Below are 12189 nucleotides of genomic sequence, written 5' to 3' on the forward strand. Positions count from 1 at the left end.
TTCTACTCTTCCTCCTATAGAGAATCTTGAAGGGAGTTTGATCTATGCTAGCGTGTTAGTTGTTGTTATACAAACATTACGCTAACAGAAGATACGTATCCCAACTCCCTCCAAAATCTAACACGCATGCACGCAGCATGTCCTCTAGAGTCTGGATTGTCCTCTCGCTCTACCCATCCGTCTGAGGGTGAAAGGTTGTACTGAAGTGAAGACGAGTACCCATCTCATCATGAAGCTACTTCCAGAACCTAGAGGTAAACCATAGTTACCAAAACTTATTTATCAAAACAGGAACCATATTATCTCAAAACATCAAAATCAGTATATCCATATCAAAACACATGTCAAATATATATATCAGAGTAACATCCCAAGACAACATCATGGTGTGCGTAAAACAGTCAACCCGAGCTCTTCCCCTTGCTACCGGAAGTACCTGAAACGAAAACTGAAAACTATAATCACGAAGATTAGTGAGACTCCCCAAACTACCACATAGCATACACACAAACACATAGTCACATAATAATATATCATGGTCCCCGCCCGCTTCATCGGGCCCCGCCCGGCATTAGACAGAATCTGGCCGCTTGGCATCGGACAGAGTCCGGCATCGGGCCTTGTCCGTCATCGAGCAAAGATCCGTATACAAATTAGCATATTAACAAATACACGTAAATAATCAGATAACATAAATATATAAACATTCCTTGGGCCCTGCCCGACATCGGCTGTAATCAGGAAACATACAATATAGACACATGCAAGAATCACGAAGACATCAAGCATACAAACATTCCTCGGGCACCGCCCATCATTGGATCGGAATCCGGAAACAAATAAACCTACATGGGACACTGTTTTGGCATCGAACCTTGGTCCGACACATACTAGCATACATATACGGGCCGGCATTGGTGCCTTCGACCCATTCATAAAGGAGAAAACTCACCTTACAAATCTAAATGCGTAATCTCACGGTAATAAAACTCTAGCTGTTGCTCTAACGACTCCCTGAGTTATCAATAGAACATAACATTTCGTCGAAACTCAATAATTCTTCTTAGGTTAAAATGACCATTTTACCCCTGATCTAATTCATACCATAACCTAGGCCCAAATCCATAACATCAATGGTCCAATTCTATATAGCCTTCCCAAGCCCATTAATAATCCACTTATGGCCCAATTTTCCAAAATGGGTCCAACTCCTCAAATGGCCCTTCCCTTAAGCCCAACATTCCTTAGCCCAATAACTAACTTCTAATGGCCCATTATGGAACATAATAACAAACTCCATGGATCGGACCAAATCGAGGCCCAAATGACGAAAACCCATATCCAGTGAGTACGCGTGGCGTACTCCTCTGTACGCTAAGCGTATACCTTGCATGGCTTGTACATTGTGCGTACGGGCCTGTATGCCGAGCATACTAACCTACTAAGCCATAAACTTCAAAAAGGCTTAATCCCTTAAGACCTTAAGCTTCAAACACATATCTGAGTCCAATAAAGTGTCCTAACCCATAAAGTCGATTACTTGGTGGCTTGCATACCACCGAATGGACCTAAACTTGAAATATGGTAACCAACATCCGTAGAAATGACTAGAAATCATTCATAGCCACAATAATACGTTCAAGATGGTAACTTTTCTGTTCTTCGGACTCATATAGCACTAAGGGTGGCAACCCTCTGTCTAGAAACAGATTTGGACCACAAAAATCAATTATTGGGACCAAAAAGATCCAAAACACCATTACCATAGATCTAAGCATACATGAGGCAAGTTGTGAGATTTTACCTCAAATGAGTACTAAGTGATGATGATATCTCAGATCCTTGAGCTCAAGCTACACAATTTCTTCTTCACCAACTTCTTCTTTCTACTTCCAAGCTCCAAACCACCAAAATGGGCTTCACAAGATCAAAATCACACAAGGATGAGGAATGTTAGGCTTTCTAGGGTTTCTGAGTTTGAGAGGCTAGTAAGCAGGCTAGGGTTTGGGAAATAATGATGTATTTATATGACTTAAACCCAAAAAATTAGGGTTTTGGGTCGAGTCATGTACGTTGTACATACCCCTTGGTACGTTGCATGTACGCACATCAACAACCCCCCCCCCCCCCCCCAACATCCAATGCTGCCACTACACCCCGCATACGCCAAGCTTACACCCAACGTACGTCCTTAGTAGGCCCAATCACTAACGGACCAAACTCAAATAGTCCAACATTACTTTCATAATCGAACAAACAAAAATTAAATAATTTAGCATTACCTCAAAGCACGAATGTTACAATTGATTCCCACTTGAATCAGACTTCGTCCTCGAAGTCCGCTGCCTTGAACAACTCCGGATAGTGCTCCTGCATCTCCTCCTCGGGCTCCTGAGTCCACTCAGAACCCTTACGGTGTAGCCACTACACCTTTACCAGCTCTACCCTCTTGTTCCTCAGCTCCTTTGTTTTCTATCAAGAATGGCTACTGGTATCTCGATGTAGTTCAGGTTAGCATCCACCTGAATATCCTCTAAAGGCCCAACTATGGATACATCCATTAAGCACTTCCGCAGCTGGGAGACAAGAAAAGTATTGTGGATCTGACTAAGATCGGCTGACAGATCTAATCGATACGCAACCCGACCCACCTAAGCCAAGACCCTGAACGGACCGATGTACCTGGGGCCCAGCTTGCCCGCTTCTTGAACCAGATGACACCTTTCCAAGGTGACACCTTCAGGAGGACCATATCGCCTACCTAAGACTCTAGGTCTAAACAGTGATTGTCGGCATAGCTTTTCTCGAAACTCTGAGCAGTCTGGAGCTTGCTCCAGACCTGTTAGATCTTCTCTGTAGTCTTGAGTACTACCCCAGTACTCCCCATGACTCTCTGACCTACCTCAGCCCAACATATTGGGGTTCTACTCTTCCTCCTATAGAGAATCTCGAAGGGAGTTTGATATATGCTAGCCTGATAGGTGTTGTTATACAAGCATTACGCTAACGGAAGATACGTATCCCAACTCCCTCTAAAATCTAACACACATGCACGCATCATGTCCTCTAGTGTATGAATCGTCCTCTTGCTCTACCCATCCGTCTGAGGGTGAAAGGTTGTACTGAAGTGAAGACGAGTACCCATATCGTCATGAAACTGCTTCCAGAACCTGGAGGTAAAGCAAACATCTCAGTCTAACACAACCGACATTGGCACTCCATTACGTGCCACCACCTCGCGTAGATAGATCTCGGCTATCTTCTCATCTGATATACTCTCCTAGATCGGGATGAAATGAGCACTCTTAGTCAACCGATCCATGATGACCCAAATCGAATCCACTCCATGTGCGGTCCTGGGAAGCTTCGTGATGAAATCTATAGTTATATCTTCCTATTTCTACATGGCAATATCCAATGAGTACATCTTGTCGTGAGGTCGCTAGTGTTCGTGCAGGGCCACTCCACATACCATGTTATGTCCTGCTTCATGCAGGTCCACCAATAATCATGCTGAAGATCCCGGTACATCTTCTTCGCAATAGGGTGAATGGAGAGTCTCGACTTGTGTGCCTCCTCCATAACAACCTGGCGCACTCCAACCCAGTAAGGAACCCAGATCCTACGATGCAGGGTCAACAACCCACAACTGTCATAATCGAATGAGGCCACTTGGCCTATGATCCGCTCACACTTTCGATGCTACTCCTTCATACCCTAGACTTGCGCCTCCCAGATCTGTTCCAGGAACGGAGTAATCACTGTCATCCTCAGACATATGTCTCGAATCTGAGCCACCACTGCCTTGCGGCTAAGAGCATCAACCGCCACTTAGCCTTCCCTGGGTGATAAATGATCTCACATTTGTAATCATTTACCACGTCCAACCAACAGCGCTGACTCATGTTCAGATTCTGCTGATCCATCAAGTACCTCAAACTCGTGTGGTCAATGTAAATGGTGCAACGAAACCCATAGAGGTAGTGTCGCCAAATATTGAGGGCGAAAACCACACCCCAGCTCCAAATCGTACGTCAGATAGTTCGCATCATTAGGCTTTAGTTGCCTCGACACATACACAATCACGTGACCCCGTTGCATCAGTACTGCTTCATACCCTTGATCGATGCGTCACAGTAAACCACGAAATTTTTGACACCATCCGACAAAGTCAGAATCGATGCCTCGCATAACCTCTGTCTGAGAGTCTCGAAAGTTGCATGCTGCCCAGGCCCATAGCGGAATGTCACCGACTTCTTGTTCAGTCGGGTCAGAGGAACTAGGTCAATCCTGAACTCTACCTGCCCCTCCAGAGGTACCCCAGGCAAATCCTCATGGAACATGTCTGGGTACTCCCGTACGATCGGTACATCATACACAGTCACCTTACCCTTGTCTCGGGTATCCATAACATAAGAGACATAACCTGCACAACCCTACTGAAGGTAGTGGCAAACTCTCGCTGCTGAACACAAAGTCAGCCCATGTTGCGACCTCTCTCCCTAAATCACCAACCCTCCCCCACTTTGGGTCCTAACTCGTACTAGCTGCTGCTCGTAGTCGATCACTGCCCCATTGGGGCTCAACCAGGCCATACCCACAATAACCTTATTCCCTTGTAGGGGAATAGGGACTAAATCCCCGGAAAACCACTCATCAAACAATGGTAGTGTACATCCCCGGTGAACCCTCGCAACCCAAACGGTCCTATCATCTGCGGTCTCTACATGAAGTGGACAGTCCAATTCTCTTGGAGCTCCAACAAATCGCTTGCTCAACGCGATCGATACAGAAGATCGAGTGGCCCCTGAATCAAATAATATCATAGCAGATATATCGTTTATAAGGGACGATCCTATAATAAAACACATAAACATAAGAAATAATCAATGTAAATAAAGAAATAAGGAGAAGATACATACCTGTCACAACATCGGGAGCTACGCGTGCCTCCTCCACGGTCAACTGAAAAGCCCTGCTCCTTGCCATAGGTGCCTCTGTCTGGCCCTGACGGTCATCGGTAAGCCTCAGTGTAGTAGGAGCGGGTGCCACCACCTATCCTACTGATGCTAAACTCGGGCACTGGGACCTCTTGTGGCCCCTCTGATTGCACTGGAAGAAAATCAGATCAGATATTGTGGTGGTGGTGGTGGTAGTGCATTCCCTACTGACATGACTAGTTCGGTCGCACTTAAAGCAGCTCGAACTGCCTACCCTGCACGCCCCCTCGTGCATCCTGCCGCACTTTCCACAACAGTTGCGGCCCTGCTAGCTCCTCGTGCATCCTATGGTTTCCTCTTCTTCTCTATCTCCAAATCAAGCTCCCTTTCCCGAGCCCTCGCTATCATATCCCCCAGTGTCTTGCAACTGGAGCGGATAACAAATTGTTGGATATCGCTCCGCAGCATCTCATGGTATCGGGCCTTTTTCATCTCCTCGTCTACCACATACTACAGAACGAGAAGGGCCCTTTCCCTAAACATGGCGGTGATCTCAGTCACTGTCTCAATCGTCTGTTGGAGATCCTGGAACTCCCGCGCAAGCTACTGCACCTCAATCATAGGTGCCAACTCGACCCTGAACTTGGTCGTAAAGTCACTCCATGTCATAATATCAAGGGCATGATCACCAACCACATGCCCAACCTCCTCCCACCAGTCGCGTGCCTTGTCCTTCATGAGGCAGGAAGCAAGTCATACCTTGCCCCCCTTGGGACATCTAATGGTGCGAAAGACATTGGCGACATCTGCCAACCACCTCCTGTTAGCAATAGGGTCCCTAGCCCCATGGTAGTCTGGGGCCCCACAAGCTCAAAAATCCCTGAATGTCATCGTGTTTGCCCCCATCATGGCCGCCATCTCAGTGCAGAATGCACCCAGTCTCTCATCCAAAATCTCCAAAATGCCCTCCTTAACTGTACCGAAGATCACAGGAGTCTGGTCAATGATACTGCGCGTGATCTCAGATGAGATGAGCTCCCTCATCTGGTCATCGAGCTTCTCGGCTCCAGAGCCTGAGCCTGATCCCTTGATTGTACCAGAGCTGCCAACTAGCCTAGTACGTAGCGTCACCGTACTTAAAATACACCATACAAATCATCAAAATATTCATCATAACTCGAGGGATCTCACACACTACAAGCTCCCTGGGTTCATCATAGCCTTCCTTGATTCGAGTAAGGTTCCTCTACTTTCAGTAGTACGGACCTATACTACCTTCCACATCTATCTGTACTTTCCTCAAGAACTGCCTTGAATCTACCATGTCCCTTTCACTACTATTGCTTTTCGCGTTAATCTACTCCTAGGCTAGCCCTAGGTTAATCTCCGTCCCACTATCCGTCATCAGCTGCATAAGAAGTCCCTGCTACCTTTCCCTAACTAGCTTGCGAATACCACTATCCGCCATGAGAGGTCTCTCCCTACAATGGTTAGAATCAAACGAGAGCTACGAAATAAGGCTAAACCTAACCTTCTAAAATTATTTAGTCCTCATAATATGTAATTTAACATATTCGTTTACCAGTTAGTTAAAGATAACTAGAACTTCTAAGAGCACAAAGCAAGTAGCAGTCAAGCATTGAGTAAACAAAACCAAGCATATTCTAATCAGGTCATCATATCACTGACTAATCAATACTAGCATGCAGTTCAATAAGATCATACAGTATGCATACAAGGCATCCTTCTTAAATCCTTAGCCCTAATCTAGCATGCAATTCTTATACACATACAGCATGCATACAAGGCATCCTTCCTAGATCCTTAGTCCTAATCTAACATATAGTTCTCATAATCATATCATATCATAACAACATGTATGGGTAATTTGGGAGAACTTACTTGAGCTCGACTGATTGCATGCACCACACCCTTTTTCTCTTCTCATAATCTTTTTTGTAAAAATGATTTTCCTTTGAAAATTTTCATACTAAGTCCACAGTTTGATTCCAGACACACCTAAGACTGTGCCCGAATCCCTCAAACCAAGGCTCCGATAACAACTTGAAATATCCCAGAAATCACCAAAAAATTCATTTTTAAATCGTTAAATAAACCATAGTTATAAAAAAAATCATTTATCAAAACAGGAACCATATTATCTCAAAACATCAAAATCATTATATCCATATCAAAACACATGTCATATATATATATATATATATATATATATATATATATATATATATATATATATATATCATAGTAACATCCCATGCTAACATCATGGTGTGTGTAATGCAGTCATCTCGAGCTCTTCCCCTTGCAACCGGAAGTACCTGAAACCAAAATTGGAAATTGTAAGCACGAAGCTTAGTGTGTCTCCCGAAACTACCACATACCATACACATAAAAACATTATCACATAATAACATATCATCGGACAGAATCTGGCATCGGGCCCCGCTCGGCATCGAGAAAATCTCAGTATACATATAACATATCGAAAAATAATCATACATAATCACATAATATAAACATATAAACATTCCTCGAGGCCAACCCAACATCAGATCGAAATCGGGAACCATACAAGCATTCCTCGGGAATTGCCCGACATCGGACCGTAATCCGACAACATACAATACAGACACATGCAAGAATCACGAAGACATCAAGAACACAAACATTCCTCGGGTATTGCCTGTCATCGGATTTGAATCCGGAAACATATAAAGCTACATCAGGCACTGCTCGGCATCGGACCATGGTCCGAAACATACTAGCATACATATACGGGCCGACATTGGTGCCTTTGACCCATTCATACAGGAGGAAACTCACATCGCAAATCTGAATGCAGAATCTCACGATAATAAATCTCTGGCGGTTACTCTGACAACTCCCTGACGACTCCCGAATCCATAACATCAATGGTCCAATTCTATATAGCCTTTTGAAGCCCATTAATGGCCCACTTATGCCCAGTTTTCTAAAGTGGGCCCAACTTCTCAAATGGACCTTTCCTTAATCCCAACATGCCTTATCTCAATAACTGACTTATGATGGCCCATTATGGCCCATAATAACAAAGTCCATGGATCAGGGTAAACCGAGGCTCAAATGACAAAAACCCATATCTAGTGAGTACGTGTGGCGTACTCCTCTGTACGCTAAGCGTACAACCTGCATGGCTTGTACATTGCACGTACGGGCTTGTACGCCCAGCGTGCTTACCTGTTAAACGATAAACTCCAAAAAGGCTTAATCCCTTAAGACCTTTAGCTTCAAACACAAATCTGAGTCTAATAAGTGTCTTAACCCATAAATTAGATTACTTGGTGGCTTGCAAACCACCAAATCGACCCAAACTTGAAATATGGCAACCAACTTCCATAGAAATGACTAAAACTCATGCATGGCTACAATAAGACCTCAAGATGGTAACTTTTCTATCATTGGGACTCATATAGCACTAAGGGTGGCAACCTTAAGTCTAGAAATGGATTTAGACCATAAAATTTCATTCTTGGGACCAAAAAGGTCCAAAACACCATTACCCTAGATCTAAGCATACATGAGGCAAGTTGTGAGCTTTTTATCTCAAATGAGTACTAAATGATGATGATATCTCAGATCCTTGAGCTCAAGCTACAAAAGTTCTTCTTCACCAACTTCTTCTTTCTCCTTCCATGCTCCAAACCACCAAAATAGGCTTCACAAGATCAAAATCACACAAGGATGAGGAATGTTAGGCTTTTTAGGGTTTCTGAGGTCGAGAGGCTGGTAAGGAGGCTATGGTTTGGGACATAATGATGTGTTTATATGACTTAAACCCCAAAAATTAGGGTTTTGGGTTGGCTCACATACGTTGCACGTACGCACATCAACCCCTCGCATCCAATGCTGCCACTACACCCCGCGTACGCCAAGCTTACACCCAGCATACGTCCTCAGTCGGCCCACTCACTAACGGCCCAACTCAAATAGTCGAACATTACTTTTATAATTACAAAAATTAAATAATTTAGCATTACCTCAAACCACGGATGTTACATCTTCAGTGGATATGGCCATGACATGTGGTTGTGATTTTGAATCAGAATTTTTTGGTGGTAACCTTTCATTCACAAGTGTATTCAATTGCCAGATCTGAGTCTCGATATTTTTGATGGAATCTTGATGATTTCTCGTAGTAGTATCAGTAGCATCGTGTCTTTTTTTAGAGACTTCCATAAACCTATTAAGAATTGACTTGAAATCCATCTTCTTCTCGGGTGGTGGTTGATCTTTTTGGTAGTAGCCTTATCTGGTTTCTCTATATTTTTCTTCTTTTTGTTTCTTTTATTCTTCACATGGAAACCAGTCTTTCTTTAGCTTCCTCCAATGTTAATCATATTTATTAGAGGTGGCAATGGTGTCGTGTCGTGTCGAAACACTAAACGGGTTGAAAGTGCTTGACCCTAACCCGACTCATTTAATTAACTTGTCGTTTCGTGTCAACCCTTTTTTTTTCGTGTCGAGTTTGTGTCGGGTTTCGGGTTAGGGCTATAGCTCGAAATATGTCGTGTCATGTGAGGTTAAAATATTGAGCATGTTGAAAGAGTAGGAGTTAGGCAGGCAGAAAGGAAAAGCTAATACTTTGGAGGCAGAATAGTTGAAGTCATAGCAAGTTCATATGACAAAATTAAAAGAATGGGAATTGGCGAGGCGGATAACAAAGGTCATGAGGATGCGAGAGTGGTGAAAGAGACTGGGTAGTTTGGGAGAGAATGAAAAATTGAAATGAAGTCTTGATCTAGATGGCTAAGTCATTTCAACATTACAAAACAATTTAATTTGAAGGCTTTCTTTTACATATGGTTTTGATTTTGTATCTCTCTAGTTTATTTAAATAATTCAAAATACTTGCATATAAATAAACGGGTCATTTTCGAGTCATATTCGAGTTGAAATTCTCAACCCTAACCTTACTCATTTAATTTTCGTGTCGTGTTGTGTCAACCCGTTTATCTAAACGAGTTGATATATCTTACCCAAACCCGTTTATTTCGTTTCGGGTTTCGTGTCGTGTCAATTTTTGCCACCTCTAATATTTATCACCACTAGAATAAAACACTTGCACCTTTTTATTTCCATATTTATCCAAATCACAATCTTTAGTTAAGTGCGGACCATTACAATTTTCACGACCAACTCTTATAGAATGTATAGATTGATCCAATTTCATCATTCCTCGATCCACGTTCTTTAATTTTCTCAATATCGCCACCATGTACTCGTTCCCTCCATTGCCATTTCCTCTTATAGCATCTTCTCGTGGATTATGATATTCTCTCGATTGCTTTGCAAATTCCTCAATTAATTCATTAATGGTGGTCGGTTCTTTCTTTGTCATTGGTCCTTGAGAATCAAGGAGTTGCCTTGTTGTAACATACAGCACATTATAGAAAATAAAGACTTCTTGTTGCGCGTTCAAGTCATGTTGAGGACAATTTCTCAAAACGCATTAGTATCTCTCCCAAGCTTCATATAAGGATTTTCCATCTTCTTGTTGAAAATTAGCAATCCTTTTCTTAAGTTTAGATATTTTGGAGGGAGGACTAAATTGCTCGATAAATGCTTCACAAAGGTTGACCCACGTCCTTATTATTCTAGGAGCTAACGATTTCAACCATATCTTTGCATCTCCAGTAAATGTCCTGGGAAGAATTCTCGGTAATAATGCATCTCTTGAAACATTTGCAACATTAAAATAATTAGAAATGTACAAAACTTGATTGATATGCATAAAAGTATCTTCATAATCTTTCCTGGAAAAAGGTATGTCCTTTAGCATTAATAGAATGTGCCCCTTGAGCTCAAAATCTCTATCAGCTGGAATCTCGGGTGGCACAAGACCTGGACCTTTGTCGTAATGAAACCTTTTCTTGTACTCCCCCATTGTCATGGTCGTGATATCCGCCATTTCTTCAACCTTAATTGTTATGTCTTCTTGTGAATATTCCTCAGTATATGTTTCTGGCGCGTATCATACTTCCTTCTTGCTTGAAGTTTTCTCAAAATGCTCGAATTTGTCGAATTGGAAAGTACTACTTGACTCGTCTACCTTCTTGTCTTTCCTCTTGTGGAAAGCTGATTGTAGATTTTTAAGTGGAGGAACTATTGAAGTTTATGATCCTCGGGTCATAAATCACTGAAATAAAACAAAAAAAGCACGTAAAAACAAACTGGAATAAAATTAATTAGAAACTGGAAAACACTGAACTAACATCATGAGCTATATGCCTCACGTCGTGAGATCTGAACATTTTTTTGCAGAAAATTAATTTTTTGAAGTTTTTACCCCACAAAAAGGATCGCTTAAGCTAAAACAACTAAATTAACAACTAAAATAGTCATTCCCCCGCAATGATGCCAAAAACATGATACATGTAATTATTTACTATCTAGCCTTAGTTTATAATCATAACCTACTTAACTAGCTAATTGCACTTAGGGAGTGTACCTAGTCAAATTTGTAGATTATAGTTTAGGTAAGTCGGGTGTCGAATAAAGGGAACGAATTTAGCTAATAATATAATAACTAAAAATTAATCTAAAAACAATAATTAAAGAAGGCGTTTTATCTGATTTTGCAAGATCATATTAACTTATCACTAAACACTCAACTAAAAATGATTGTAAACAAAATTAAGAAGATACGTCCGTTTAGCTTCGAATTCCCCTTTTTCCTATGTGTAGTTTCTAAATATGGATTTATTCAGATTCTTACAATTTAAATATAATTATCAGTCTTGATCCGATCTCCTAATATTTTTACCAATTCATGTAATACTATGTAATGATCATTCACAAACAAATACAAAATTGATTATTAATGATAATTGGGCTATGTAGGATATATCTAAGTTAATTATCTATGATCAAGACAATTAATTAAACACAATTATGATAAAACTATCTTCACTAACACAACTAAAGTTGTTACCTTTATTACTTGATCTAAGATGTGATTAATCATAGCTCTAGCAATTTAATGATCTAGAGAATTAATTAAACACAATTATGATCAAATTATGCTTTCTAACACAACTAAAGTTGTTACCTTTATTAATTAACTTAAGATGTGATTTATCCTACCTCTAGAAATTTAATGATCATAAACTACTAGGTAAACAAGTTCATGTAATTCAATGTTCATTAACTTGAACTAAAGCAACATAGATTCAAATTTTAACATGCTAGG

The 12189-nt window shown here is 41.5% G+C and overlaps 1 non-coding gene across 1 annotated transcript; it reads left to right on the top strand.

The window, feature by feature from the left end:
• The first annotated feature begins 10417 nt into the window (after positions 1-10417).
• On the top strand, positions 10418-10524 carry LOC111902938 (small nucleolar RNA R71). The gene has a single exon (XR_002854008.1). It is a non-coding gene; the product is annotated as a small nucleolar RNA R71 (small nucleolar RNA).
• Positions 10525-12189: the final 1665 nt, after the last annotated feature.

Source organism: Lactuca sativa, chromosome 9 (genome assembly GCF_002870075.4).
Source record: "Lactuca sativa cultivar Salinas chromosome 9, Lsat_Salinas_v11, whole genome shotgun sequence".
In the NCBI taxonomy this organism is placed as follows: Eukaryota; Viridiplantae; Streptophyta; class Magnoliopsida; order Asterales; family Asteraceae; genus Lactuca; species Lactuca sativa.